Here is a 14012-nt window from a genome sequence, read left to right as displayed (position 1 = left end):
AGTCTCCTTATGGCTCTAATCTGATAGTGGTAGTGGGGTGGTAGATGTCTAGTCTCCCTTCTGGCTCTAATCTGATAGTTGTAGTGGGGTGGTAGATGTCTAGTCTCCCTTATGGCTCTAATCTGATAGTGGTAGTGGGGTGGTAGATGTCTAGTCTCCCTTATGGCTCTAATCTGATAGTTGTAGTGGGGTGGTAGATGTCTAGTCTCCCTTATGGCTCTAATCTGATAGTTGTAGTGGGGTGGTAGATGTCTAGTCTCCCTTATGGCTCTAATCTGATAGTGGTAGTGGGGTGGTAGATGTCTAGTCTCCCTTATGGCTCTAATCTGATAGTGGTAGTGGGGTGGTAGATGTCTAGTCTCCCTTATGGCTCTAATCTGATAGTGGTAGTGGGGTGGTAGATGCCTAGTCTCCATTATGGCTCTAATCTGATAGTGGTAGTGGGGTGGTAGATGTCTAGTCTCCCTTATGGCTCTAATCTGATAGTGGTAGTGGGGTGGTAGATGTCTAGTCTCCCTGTTGGCTCTAATCTGATAGTGGTAGTGGGGTGGTAGATGCCTAGACTCCCTGTTGGCTCTAATCTGATAGTGGTAGTGGGGTGGTAGATGTCTAGTCTCCCTGTTGGCTCTAATCTGATAGTGGTAGTGGGGTGGTAGATGTCTAGTCTCCCTGTTGGCTCTAATCTGATAGTGGTAGTGGGGTGGTAGATGTCTAGTCTCCCTTATGGCTCTAATCTGATAGTGGTAGTGGGGTGGTAGATGTCTAGTCTCCCTTCTGGCTCTAATCTGATAGTGGTAGTGGGGTGGTAGATGTCTAGTCTCCCTTATGGCTCTAATCTGATAGTGGTAGTGGGGTGGTAGATGTCTAGTCTCCCTGATGGCTCTAATCTGATAGTGGTAGTGGGGTGGTAGATGTCTAGTCTCCCTTATGGCTCTAATCTGATAGTGGTAGTGGGGTGGTAGATGTCTAGTCTCCCTTATGGCTCTAATCTGATAGTGGTAGTGGGGTGGTAGATGTCTAGTCTCCCTTATGGCTCTAATCTGATAGTGGTAGTGGGGTGGTAGATGTCTAGTCTCCCTTCTGGCTCTAATCTGATAGTGGTAGTGGGGTGGTAGATGTCTAGTCTCCTTATGGCTCTAATCTGATAGTGGTAGTGGGGTGGTAGATGTCTAGTCTCCCTGATGGCTCTAATCTGATAGTGGTAGTGGGGTGGTAGATGTCTAGTCTCCTTATGGCTCTAATCTGATAGTGGTAGTGGGGTGGTAGATGTCTAGTCTCCCTTATGGCTCTAATCTGATAGTGGTAGTGGGGTGGTAGATGTCTAGTCTCCCTTCTGGCTCTAATCTGATAGTGGTAGTGGGGTGGTAGATGTCTAGTCTCCCTTATGGCTCTAATCTGATAGTGGTAGTGGGGTGGTAGATGTCTAGTCTCCCTTATGGCTCTAATCTGATAGTGGTAGTGGGGTGGTAGATGTCTAGTCTCCCTTATGGCTCTAATCTGATAGTGGTAGTGGGGTGGTAGATGTCTAGTCTCCCTGTTGGCTCTAATCTGATAGTGGTAGTGGGGTGGTAGATGTCTAGTCTCCCTGTTGGCTCTAATCTGATAGTGGTAGTGGGGTGGTAGATGTCTAGTCTCCCTTATGGCTCTAATCTGATAGTGGTAGTGGGGTGGTAGATGTCTAGTCTCCCTTATGGCTCTAATCTGATAGTGGTAGTGGGGTGGTAGATGTCTAGTCTCCCTGTTGGCTCTAATCTGATAGTGGTAGTGGGGTGGTAGATGTCTAGTCTCCCTTATGGCTCTAATCTGATAGTGGTAGTGGGTGGTAGATGTCTAGTCTCCCTTATGGCTCTAATCTGATAGTGGTAGTGGGGTGGTAGATGTCTAGTCTCCATTATGGCTCTAATCTGATAGTGGTAGTGGGGTGGTAGATGTCTAGTCTCCATTATGGCTCTAATCTGATAGTGGTAGTGGGGTGGTAGATGTCTAGTCTCCATTATGGCTCTAATCTGATAGTGGTAGTGGGGTGGTAGATGTCTAGTCTCCCTTATGGCTCTAATCTGATAGTGGTAGTGGGGTGGTAGATGTCTAGTCTCCCTTATGGCTCTAATCTGATAGTGGTAGTGGGGTGGTAGATGTCTAGTCTCCCTTCTGGCTCTAATCTGATAGTGGTAGTGGGGTGGTAGATGTCTAGTCTCCCTTATGGCTCTAATCTGATAGTGGTAGTGGGGTGGTAGATGTCTAGTCTCCCTTATGGCTCTAATCTGATAGTGGTAGTGGGGTGGTAGATGTCTAGTCTCCCTTATGGCTCTAATCTGATAGTGGTAGTGGGGTGGTAGATGTCTAGTCTCCCTGTTGGCTCTAATCTGATAGTGGTAGTGGGGTGGTAGATGTCTAGTCTCCCTTATGGCTCTAATCTGATAGTGGTAGTGGGTGGTAGATGTCTAGTCTCCCTTATGGCTCTAATCTGATAGTGGTAGTGGGGTGGTAGATGTCTAGTCTCCCTTATGGCTCTAATCTGATAGTGGTAGTGGGGTGGTAGATGTCTAGTCTCCTTATGGCTCTAATCTGATAGTGGTAGTGGGTGGTAGATGTCTAGTCTCCCTTATGGCTCTAATCTGATAGTGGTAGTGGGGTGGTAGATGTCTAGTCTCCCTTATGGCTCTAATCTGATAGTGGTAGTGGGGTGGTAGATGTCTAGTCTCCATTATGGCTCTAATCTTATAGTGGTAGTGGGGTGGTAGATGTCTAGTCTCCATTATGGCTCTAATCTGATAGTGGTAGTGGGGTGGTAGATGTCTAGTCTCCCTTATGGCTCTAATCTGATAGTGGTAGTGGGGTGGTAGATGTCTAGTCTCCATTATGGCTCTAATCTGATAGTGGGGTGGTAGATGCCTAGTCTCCCTTCCGGCTCTAATCTGATAGTGGTAGTGGGGTGGTAGATGTCTAGTCTCCCTTATGGCTCTAATCTGATAGTGGTAGTGGGGTGGTAGATGTCTAGACTCCCTTATGGCTCTAATCTGATAGTGGTAGTGGGGTGGTAGATGTCTAGTCTCCATTATGGCTCTAATCTGATAGTGGTAGTGGGGTGGTAGATGTCTAGTCTCCCTGTTGGCTCTAATCTGATAGTGGTAGTGGGGTGGTAGATGTCTAGTCTCCTTTATAGCTCTAATCTAATAGTGGTAGTGGGGTGGTAGATGCCGAGTCTCCCTTATGGCTCTAATCTGATAGTTGTAGTGGGGTGGTAGATGTCTAGACTCCCTTCTGGCTCTAATCTGATAGTGGTAGTGGGGTGGTAGATGTCTAGACTCCCTTCTGGCTCTAATCTGATAGTGGTAGTGGGGTGGTAGATGTCTAGTCTCCCTTATGGCTCTAATCTGATAGTGGTAGTGGGGTGGTAGATGTCTAGTCTCCCTTCTGGCTCTAATCTGATAGTGGTAGTGGGGTGGTAGATGTCTAGTCTCCCTTATGGCTCTAATCTGATAGTTGTAGTGGGGTGGTAGATGTCTAGTCTCCCTTATGGCTCTAATCTGATAGTGGTAGTGGGGTGGTAGATGTCTAGTCTCCCTGATGGCTCTAATCTGATAGTTGTAGTGGGGTGGTAGATACCTAGTCTCCCTTATGGCTCTAATCTGATATGGCTCTTATCTGATACGTCTCTAATCTGATAGTGGTAGTGGGGTGGTAGATGTCTAGTCTCTCTTATGGCTCTAATCTGATAGTGGTAGTGGGGTGGTAGATGTCTAGTCTCCCTTATGGCTCTAATCTGATAGTGGTAGATGTCTAGTCTCCCTGATGGCTCTAATCTGATAGTTGTAGTGGGGTGGTAGATACCTAGTCTCCCTTATGGCTCTAATCTGATATGGCTCTTATCTGATACGTCTCTAATCTGGTAGTGGGGTGGTAGATGTCTAGTCTCCCTGATGGCTCTAATCTGATAGTTGTAGTGGGGTGGTAGATGTCTAGTCTCCCTTATGGCTCTAATCTGATATGGCTCTTATCTGTTACGTCTCTAATCTGATAGTGGTAGATGTCTCTTATTTTTTGGTGTACAAACACTTTTTCATATCTATAAGGTAAATACACTTGATTGTAAAAGTGTATTTCTGTTCACCCTTATTGTTCTCTCTTGCCTGACCTTTGTTGGATTCTGTATTTTACATTATAGCCATTAGCATATATATGATTAAATATTATCTGATGTTGGTTGAACAGTCAGGATCTATACATCGACGGAGGGAGGAAGAAGCGCCAAGAGGCGCGGACCCGCCTGAGCGCCTGCGATAGGCTGGGCAAGTTTAAACCACGCCCAGTCTCTACTGTGATAGGCCAACAGACGGGCTTGAACTCCGTCTATCATAATGTGTATCAGAACAATGTTTACGTACATCCTGTCAGTTCTCTGTTCTGCCCTGCGTGGTATTACAGTGAGCCCGTATATACGAACGTTGCATTTGCCATTTATGACTTAGCTAATAAAAAATACATAGTATAAAATCGGTGACTCATTGTTATATTTATCCTGATACCAGATTCGAATTTACGCAACTCTAACATTACCATGAAGAAGATGCCAGACACAGAGACCATGAGTCTGCTGAGTTTGTCAGTGAAGGGCTGGAAGGGCTCCGGCTTGCCAGAGATGGGGTTTACTCTCTCTACTCGGGAGTACTTGGCTTCGAACTGGGGCCGCAGATTCTCCTGGGACAAACACATACACTCCAGTATATCATACCAATAACTGATATTTCTGACTGGTCCAATCATAGATACCCCTGATCCAGTCAATACTAGGACCGTATCCTAACTACAGTACGTGCTCATGACATATCAAATGGATCAACCAGACATTGCTGACTGAGTAATGTCTGAATACTAGTGTTCATACAGTACCAGTCAACAGATTGTACACACCCTAGTCATTCCAGGAGTTTACTTTATAAGGACTATTTTCTACTTTGTAGAATAACAGTGAAGACATCAAAAATAACACATATGGAACCATGTACTAACCAAAAAAGTGTTAATACATTTATTTATTTATTATAAAATAAAAAATATCAAAATATGAAATTAAAAAGCCTAAAATTAAAAAAACATGGAAAGAATATATATATATATATAAAATATATGTAGCAACCATTCAATGCCTCCTCAAAACTAATGAAATATCTACTTACAATCTACTTACAAGCCCTTAACCAATAATTCAGTTTTAAGAAAATAGAGTTAAGAAAATATTTACTAAATTAAGTAATGTAAAAAAATAAGAACAAGGTAACATGATAAAATATGGTAGGAGTCCATGTGCAGGGGTTTAGGTTCGTTAGGTTAGTTTAACATGATAAAATAACAGATATGGTAGGAGTCAATGTGCAGGGGTTTAGGTTCGTTAGGTTAGTTTAACATGATAAAATAACAGATATGGTAGGAGTCAATGTGCAGGGGTTTAGGTTCGTTAGGTTAGTTTAACAGGATAAAATAACAGATATGGTAGGAGTCAATGTGCAGGGGTTTAGGTTTGTTAGATTGGTTTGTACATGTAGGTAGGGGGGGGAAGTGACTTTGCATAGATAATAAACAGTTTGTAGCAGCAGTGTACAAAACACTGCAAACAGCAAACTTAATGATGGTGTTGGAGTCGTGCCACGCAGTTGTGGGTGAACAGGGAGTACAGGAGGGGACTGAGCACGCACCCCTTAGGCTTCAGATTCTTTCAAACAATTAATTATAAGATTTACAACAATGGAGTAGTTAACCGATCCGAATCCTTTTCTAGAAACTACTTCCTCTCCTCTATATGACAGTTAGTGTGTAGAAACTGAGTATAGAAAAGCTTGTCTGTTCAGATTGCACACTCTTCTCTGTTACTTCCTGCCCGTTTCTATAGAGATGACTTCCTTCAGATAGAACTGAAACGGGATGTTTCACACCCTGCGGTCGTAACCCAAACGGCTCTGAGCTGTACGGCCTTGTGACTAAGTCACACAAAGACAAGCCTGAATCAGCGAAGTAATACGAGCACATAACAAGAGACAATTCTCTAAGGTTAACTCAACATAGCATGTCTAATCTACATATCATTTTGTCCACCATTGCTGCCCATCAGGAAGTCCATGATCCAGTTGCAGAGGGAGGTGTTTAGTCCCAGGCTCCTTAGCTTAGCATTCTCATGTAACTGATCCTGTTGTCCAGGTGGGAAAGGGCAGTGTAGAGTGCCATTGGGATTGCGTCATCTGTGGATCTGTTGGGGCGGTATGTGAATTGGAGTGGGTCTAGGGTTTCCAGGATGATGCTGTTGATGTCTGATTTGATTTCAATAGGGGCACCTACAGTGGGGAGAACAATTATTTGATACACTGCAGATTTTGCAGGTTTTCCTACTTACAAAGCATGTAGAGGTCTGTAATTTTTATCATAGGTACACTTCAACTGTGAGAGACGGAATCTAAAACAAAAATCAAGAAAATCACATTGTATGATTTTAAGTAATTAATTTGCATTCTCCAATCACAGCCATTAAACTCTAAGTGTTTTAACCTTTTTTTTTTAATTAGACAAGTCAGTTAAGAACAAATTCTTATTTACAATGACGGCCTACCCCGGACAATGCTGGGACAATTGTGCTCCACCCTATGGGACTCCCAATCACGGCCGGTTGTGATACAGCCTGGATTCAAACCAGGGACTGTAGTGACACCTCTTGCACTGAGATGCAGTGCCTTAGGCCCCTGTGATACAGCCTGGATTCAAACCAGGGACTGTAGTGACACCTATTGTACTGAGATGCAGTGCCTTAGGCCCCTGTGATACAGCCTGGATTCAAACCAGGGACTGTAGTGACACCTCTTGTACTGAGATGCAGTGCCTTAGACCCCTGTGATACAGCCTGGATTCAAACCAGGGACTGTAGTGACACCTATTGTACTGAGATGCAGTGCCTTAGGCCCCTGCGCCACTCAGGAGCAGCGATCTAAGACTGAGCCGTTGAGGCGTTGGAAAACCTCCCTGGTCTTTGTGGTTGAATCTGTGTTTGAATTCCACGGAGGGACCTTACAGATACACTATATATACAGCAGTATGTGGACACCCCTTACAGATACACTATATATACAGCAGTATGTGGACACCCCTTACAGATACACTATATATATAGCAGTATGTGGACACCCCTTACAGATACACTATATATACAGCAGTATGTGGACACCCCTTACAGATACACTATATATACAGCAGTATGTGGACACCTCTTACAGATACACTATATATACAGCAGTATGTGGACACCCCTTACAGATACACTATATATACAGCAGTATGTGGACACCCCTTACAGATACACTATATATACAGCAGTATGTGGACACCCCTTACAGATACACTATATATACAGCAGTATGTGGACACCCCTTACAGATACACTATATATACAGCAGTATGTGGACACCCCTTACAGATACACTATATATACAGCAGTATGTGGACACCCCTTACAGATACACTATATATACAGCAGTATGTGGACACCCCTTACAGATACACTATATATACAGCAGTATGTGGACACCCCTTACAGATACACTATATATACAGCAGTATGTGGACCCCCCTTACAGATACACTATATATATATATAGCAGTATGTGGACACCCCTTCAATTGAGTAGATTTGACTATTTCAGCTACACCCATTCCTGTCGTGTATAACACCGAGCACCTAGTCATGCAATCTCCAAACCCTGGCAGTACAACGGCCTTACTGAAGAGCACAGTGACTTTCAACGTGGTGCTGTCGTAGGATGCCACCTTTCCAACATGTCAGTTCGTAAAATGTCTGCCCAGCTAGAACTTGTAACGGGTGTCGTCAGAAGGATGAGACCGAGGCGCAGCGTTCTTTGAGTTCCACATCATTTATTATCGAAGTGAAACTTCAGAAAAAAACAAAACAATAAAGAAACCAACGACCGAATAGCTTTCTTCAACTACCTGAACACAAACAAAGAACAAGATCCCACACAGAAGGAGGGAAAAGGGCTGCCTAAGTATGATGCCCAATCAGAGACAACGATAGACAGCTGTCCCTGATTGGGAACCATACCCGGCCAAAACATAGAAACACAAATCATGTGTAAATATTTGTATGAACAGAACAAGATTCAACAACTGAGACATAAACTGAACAAGTTCCAAAGACATGTGAGTAACAGAAATTGAATGATGTGTCCCTGAACAAAGGGGGGGGGGGGTCAAAATCAAAAGTAACGGTCAGTATCTGGTGTGGCCACCAGCTGCATTAAGTACTGCAGTGCATCTACTCCTCATGGACTGCACCAGATTTTCCAGTTCTTGCTGTGAGATGTTACCCCACTCTTCCACCAAGGCATCTGCAAACCCTCCGGTCCAACAGGTCCCAGACGTGCTCAATGTTATTGTCTTTTTATTTTTATTTCACCTTTATTTAACCAGGTAGGCTAGTTGAGAACAAGTTCTCATTTACAACTGCAACCTGGCCAAGATAAATCATAGCAGTGTGAACAGACAACACAGAGTTACACATGGAGTAAACAATTAACAAGTCAATAACACAGTAGAAAAAAAGAGAGTCTATATACATTGTGTGCAAAAGGCATGAGGAGGTAGGCGAATAATTACAATTTAGCAGATTAACACTGGAGTGATAAATGATCAGATGGTCATGTACAGGTAGAGATACTTGTGTGCAAAAGAGCAGAAAAGTAAATAAACAAAAACAGTATGGGGATGAGGTAGGTAAATTGGGTGGGCTATTTACCGATGTACTATGTACAGCTGCAGCGATCGGTTAGCTGCTCAGATAGCAGATGTTTAAAGTTGGTGAGTGAGATAAAAGTTCCAGTCACAGGCAGCAGAGAACTGGAAGGAAAGGCAGCCAAATGAGGTGTTGGCTTTAGGGATGATCAGTGAGATACACCTGCTGGAGCGCGTGCTACGGATGGGTGTTGCCGAGAATGAAGCAAGGGCCAACCAACAAGAGCATACAGGTCGCAGTTGTGGGTGGTATAGGGTGCTTTAGTAACAAAACGGATGGCACTATGATAAACTGTATCAGTTTGCTGAGTAGAGTATTGGAAGCCATTTTGTAGATGACATCGCCGAAGTCGAGGATTGGTAGGATAGTCAGTTTGGCGGCGTGAGTGAAGGAGGCTTTGTTGCGAAACAGAAAGCCGATTCTAGATTTGATTTTGGATTGGAGATGTTTGATATGAGTCTGGAAGGAAAGTTTTCAGTCTAGCCAGACACCTAGGCATTTATAGATGTCCACATATTCTAGGTCGGAACCATCCAGGGTGGTGATGCAAGTCGGGTGTCGGGTGCAGGCAGCGAACGGTTGAACACTATCTAGAAGACAGAGACATATCATTACATACAGTATAGAACACCATCTAGTAGACATATCATTACATACAGTATAGAACACCATCTAGTAGACATATCATTACATACATATAGAACACCATCGAGTAGACATATCATTACATACAGTATAGAACACCATCTAGTAGACATATCATTACATACAGTATAGAACACCATCTAGTAGACATATCATTACATACAGTATAGAACACCATCTAGTAGACATATCATTACATACAGTATAGAACACCATCTAGAAGACATATCATTACATACAGTATAGAACACCACCTAGTAGACATATCATTACATACAGTATAGAACACCATCTAGTAGACATATCATTACATACAGTATAGAACACCATCTAGAAGACATATCATTACATACAGTATAGAACACCATCTAGTAGACATATCATTACATACAGTATAGAACACCATCTAGAAGACATATCATTACATACAGTATAGAAAACCATCTAGAAGACATATCATTACATACAGTATAGAACACCATCTAGTAGACATATCATTACATACAGTATAGGACACCATCTAGAAGACATATCATTACATACAGTATAGAACACCATCTAGTAGACATATCATTACATACAGTATAGAACACCATCTAGAAGACATATCATTACATACAGTATAGAACACCATCTAGTAGACATCATTACATACAGTATAGAACACCATCTAGAAGACATATCATTACATACAGTATAGAACACCATCTAGAAGACATATCATTACATACAGCATAGAACACCATCTAGTAGACATATCATTACATACAGTATAGAACACCATCTAGTAGACATATCATTACATACAGTATAGGACACCATCTAGAAGACATATCATTACATACAGTATAGAACACCATCTAGAAGACATATCATTACATACAGTATAGAACACCATCTAGTAGACATATCATTACATACAGTATAGAACACCATCTAGTAGACATATCATTACATACAGTATAGAACACCATCTAGTAGACATATCATTACATACAGTATAGAACACCATCTAGTAGACATATCATTACATACAGTATAGAACACCATCTAGTAGACATATCATTACATACAGTATAGAACACCATCTAGTAGACATATCATTACATACAGTATAGAACACCATCTAGTAGACATATCATTACATACAGTATAGAACACCATCTAGTAGACATATCATTACATACAGTATAGAACACCATCTAGAAGACATATCATTACATACAGTATAGAACACCATCTAGTAGACATATCATTACATACAGTATAGAACACCATCTAGTAGACATATCATTACATACAGTATATCATAGATGTATAGATCCTTTATATTTCCTGTACCTCTTTCCATGACAGTAGCCTTATTACTGGTTTGGGTTACTGCTGCTGGTACAGTGGAGGAATGAGGCATCACAGTACCTGTTACACCACTGTACCACCAGGACCAATTACACACCAATAAACACACTGTAATGTAAAGTGTCACATCATTCTCAATGATCAGTCTGTACATACAGTATTCATTTCACCTACAGTACATTGTATCCATTTCAAGTCCCCCCTCCCCCCATTGTAGCTAATTATCTACAACACATTGTACACTTTTACAACCACGTATGAGTTATTATGGACGCTTATAGTTAGTATCACAGCACATCAGTTTAAGACTTTACAACATTCATTAAAAGCATTATAGATATGTACTTCATAGAAACTGTTACCCTTTATATATTCTAACCACTCTATTTAATTTATTCTATATTAAGGGTCCTAACCTAGGAACTAAAATATTGTCTCCTTCTCAACTTTGCCTCTCTCTCTCCCTCCCGTCCTCTAACCCCTCCCTCTCTCACTCCTTCCTTCCCTCCCTCTAACCCCAGCCCTCTGGCAGAACCAGGAAGTCCCTCCCCTTCCCTCAAACTCTCTTCTGAGGAAACGAAACTGATCTGAGTCTCTCTGTCGTCTGTCTGTGTGAGAGTGAACAACCGTCCAAATGGCTCAACAGGGAGATCTGCTGGACCAGGACCAGTTCTGTTGTTCTGTCTGTCTGGATCTACTGAAGGAGCCGGTCACTATTCCCTGTGGACACAGTTACTGTAGGAGCTGTATTGAGGGCTGCTGGGATCAGGATGTTCTGAAAGGGGTCTATAGCTGTCCTCAGTGCAGAGAGACCTTCACTCCAAGGCCTAATCTGAGGAAAAATAACATGTTGGCTGAAGTGGTGGAGAAACTGAGGAAGACAGGACTCCAGGCTGCTCCCCCTCCTGCTCTCTGCTATGCTGGACCTGGAGATGTGGCGTGTGATTTCTGCACTGGGACCAGAAAGCAGAAAGCCCTCATGTCCTGTCTGGCGTGTCTGGCCTCTTACTGTGACACTCACCTCCAACCTCACTATGAATTTCCTGGTTTCAAGAAGCACAAGCTGGTCAAAGCCACCGCACAACTACAGGAGAAGATCTGTTCTCATCATGACAAACTGCTGGAGGTTTACTGTCGTACCGATCAGCAGTGTATCTGTTATCTGTGTACAATGGATGAACATAAAGGCCATGATACAGTGTCGGCTGCAGCAGAGAGGACTGAGAAACAGGTAAGACCAGAACAACTTGTTGGTGGCTGTCTGATAAACAAAGAATTAAAGATACAGTAGGAACTAAATCTGTTTGAATATGAGATCATTCAAATGAAATGGATCCACAGCAGAACAACTATGAACACAAACCCTGAGTATATAGATATGTTAACCCAGATTCTCCAAATGCATCACCATTTTCTAAAGTCAAACACTATTATCATTCTGAATAGCGTTTTTTGAGTCCAAAGTTCAGCCTCAACACCTTGATACATGAAATCCTGCCATAAAAACTATAATCATTCACATAGCAACATAATATAATATTGTAAAGGGACTTCCTCAGGATTGTAGACCTTCCTCTCTATGGGTCCTATGTCACATTACTATACTATTGATCTACTGGACTAATAAAGCTTGATAGCTCATTGAAGAGTGATTCTCCACAGAGGCAGCTGGGAATGAGTCAGCAGAAGGTCCAGCAGAGATTCCAGGAGAGAGAGAAGGAGCTGAAGGAGCTCCAACAAGCTGTGGAGTCTTTCAAGGTGAGTATTGTTGACCAGAGGAGACACACCATTTCACTTCTCTCCTCCAGTCAGAGAGAGAGAGAGAGGGGCCCCTATTCAATCCCACTGACCCCACTGTTCGGAACAGGCTGTCTGGACCCCTTTCAGAGAATAGACTGGTTCATGTAACCAACTGGCCTGCCTCATCACATAACCATGAGTAACCATGACGACTCATGTCCCCTATACATTAAAATGGAACTGTCTCTCTCTCAATTCAATTTAAAGGTCTTTATTGGCATGGAAATATATGTTTATATTGCCAAAGCAAGTGAAATAGACAATAAACAAAAGTGAAATATACAATCAGAAATGAACAGTAAACATTACACTTGGAAGTGATTTAGGGGATGGGGAGGGTCTATTAGAAGTTAGTAGGACTCTTTTATTTTCTCAGAAGTACTGAGTTCGGTAGGAGGATTTAGAGGTGTAAACCGTGATTGAACACACTCCACCACAGTAGGTGGCGCCATGCACCTTTAACGTTGGTTTGAGGACCTCCATTATATCATAGAAGAAGTTGGTCTGTGAGGGTTTTAATGTTGGTTTGTGGACCACACCTCTTAAAGGATAGGGTGCAGCATTTCTACTTTTTGATAAAAAGCATGTGGGTTTTGTTGTTCAACTTCCTGCTACTCATGCCAGGAATATAGTATATGCATATGATTAGTATATGTGGATAGAAAACACTCTGAAGTTTCTAAAACTGGTTCAATCATGTCTGTGACTATAACAGAACTTATGTAGCAGGCAAAAGCCCAAGGAAAAACTGTTCAGAAAAACAAAAATCCCTCTGGCAGTTCCCTGAATTGTCTTTGTCAAGGGAAATTAGATAGCGCCCAGTTTACAGTTCCTACAACTTCCACAGGATGTCACCAGTCTTTGGGTTGAAGTTAATCATTGGTGAAACGAAGAAGAGGCAGAGGTTACACTGTGGATTATGTTATGGAAGAGAGAAAACCGTGCATGTATTGTTGACTTGCTGTTATTGAATACAGATCGCCCCGTCAACAATTTGATCGATTATTAACGTTTAAAAATACCTAAAGTTGGATTACAAAAGTAGTTTGAAATATTTTGGCATAGTTTTAAGCAACTTTTGAAATGTTTTGTCATGACGTTGCGTTTTGGAAAGCTGTTTTTTTCTGGATCAAAACGGGCTTTATAAATGGACATTTGGGGTAAACATGGACAGAATTAATCGAAAAACATGACCAATTGTGATGTTTATGGGACATATTGGAGTGCCAACAAAGAAGCTCGTCAAAGGTAATGCATGTTTTATATTTTATTTCAGCGTTTTGTGTAGCGCCGGCGACGCTAATTCATTTGTTTACATCTCGTTCAGGTGGTTCAGGGGGGTGCATGCTATCAGATAATAGCTTCTCATGCTTTCGCCGAAAAGCATTTTTAAAATCTGACATAATGGCTGGATTCACAA

The 14012-nt window shown here is 42.2% G+C and overlaps 1 pseudogene; it reads left to right on the top strand.

The window, feature by feature from the left end:
* The window catches only part of LOC135536167 (tripartite motif-containing protein 16-like), a 51068-nt pseudogene that overhangs the window by 26480 nt on the left and 10576 nt on the right, over window positions 1–14012 (top strand).

This window comes from Oncorhynchus masou, unplaced genomic scaffold, assembly GCF_036934945.1.
Source record: "Oncorhynchus masou masou isolate Uvic2021 unplaced genomic scaffold, UVic_Omas_1.1 unplaced_scaffold_564, whole genome shotgun sequence".
Lineage (NCBI taxonomy): Eukaryota > Metazoa > Chordata > Actinopteri > Salmoniformes > Salmonidae > Oncorhynchus > Oncorhynchus masou.
Note: the sequence above shows the minus strand (reverse complement) of the source record. Positions and strands in the feature narration are given on the sequence as shown.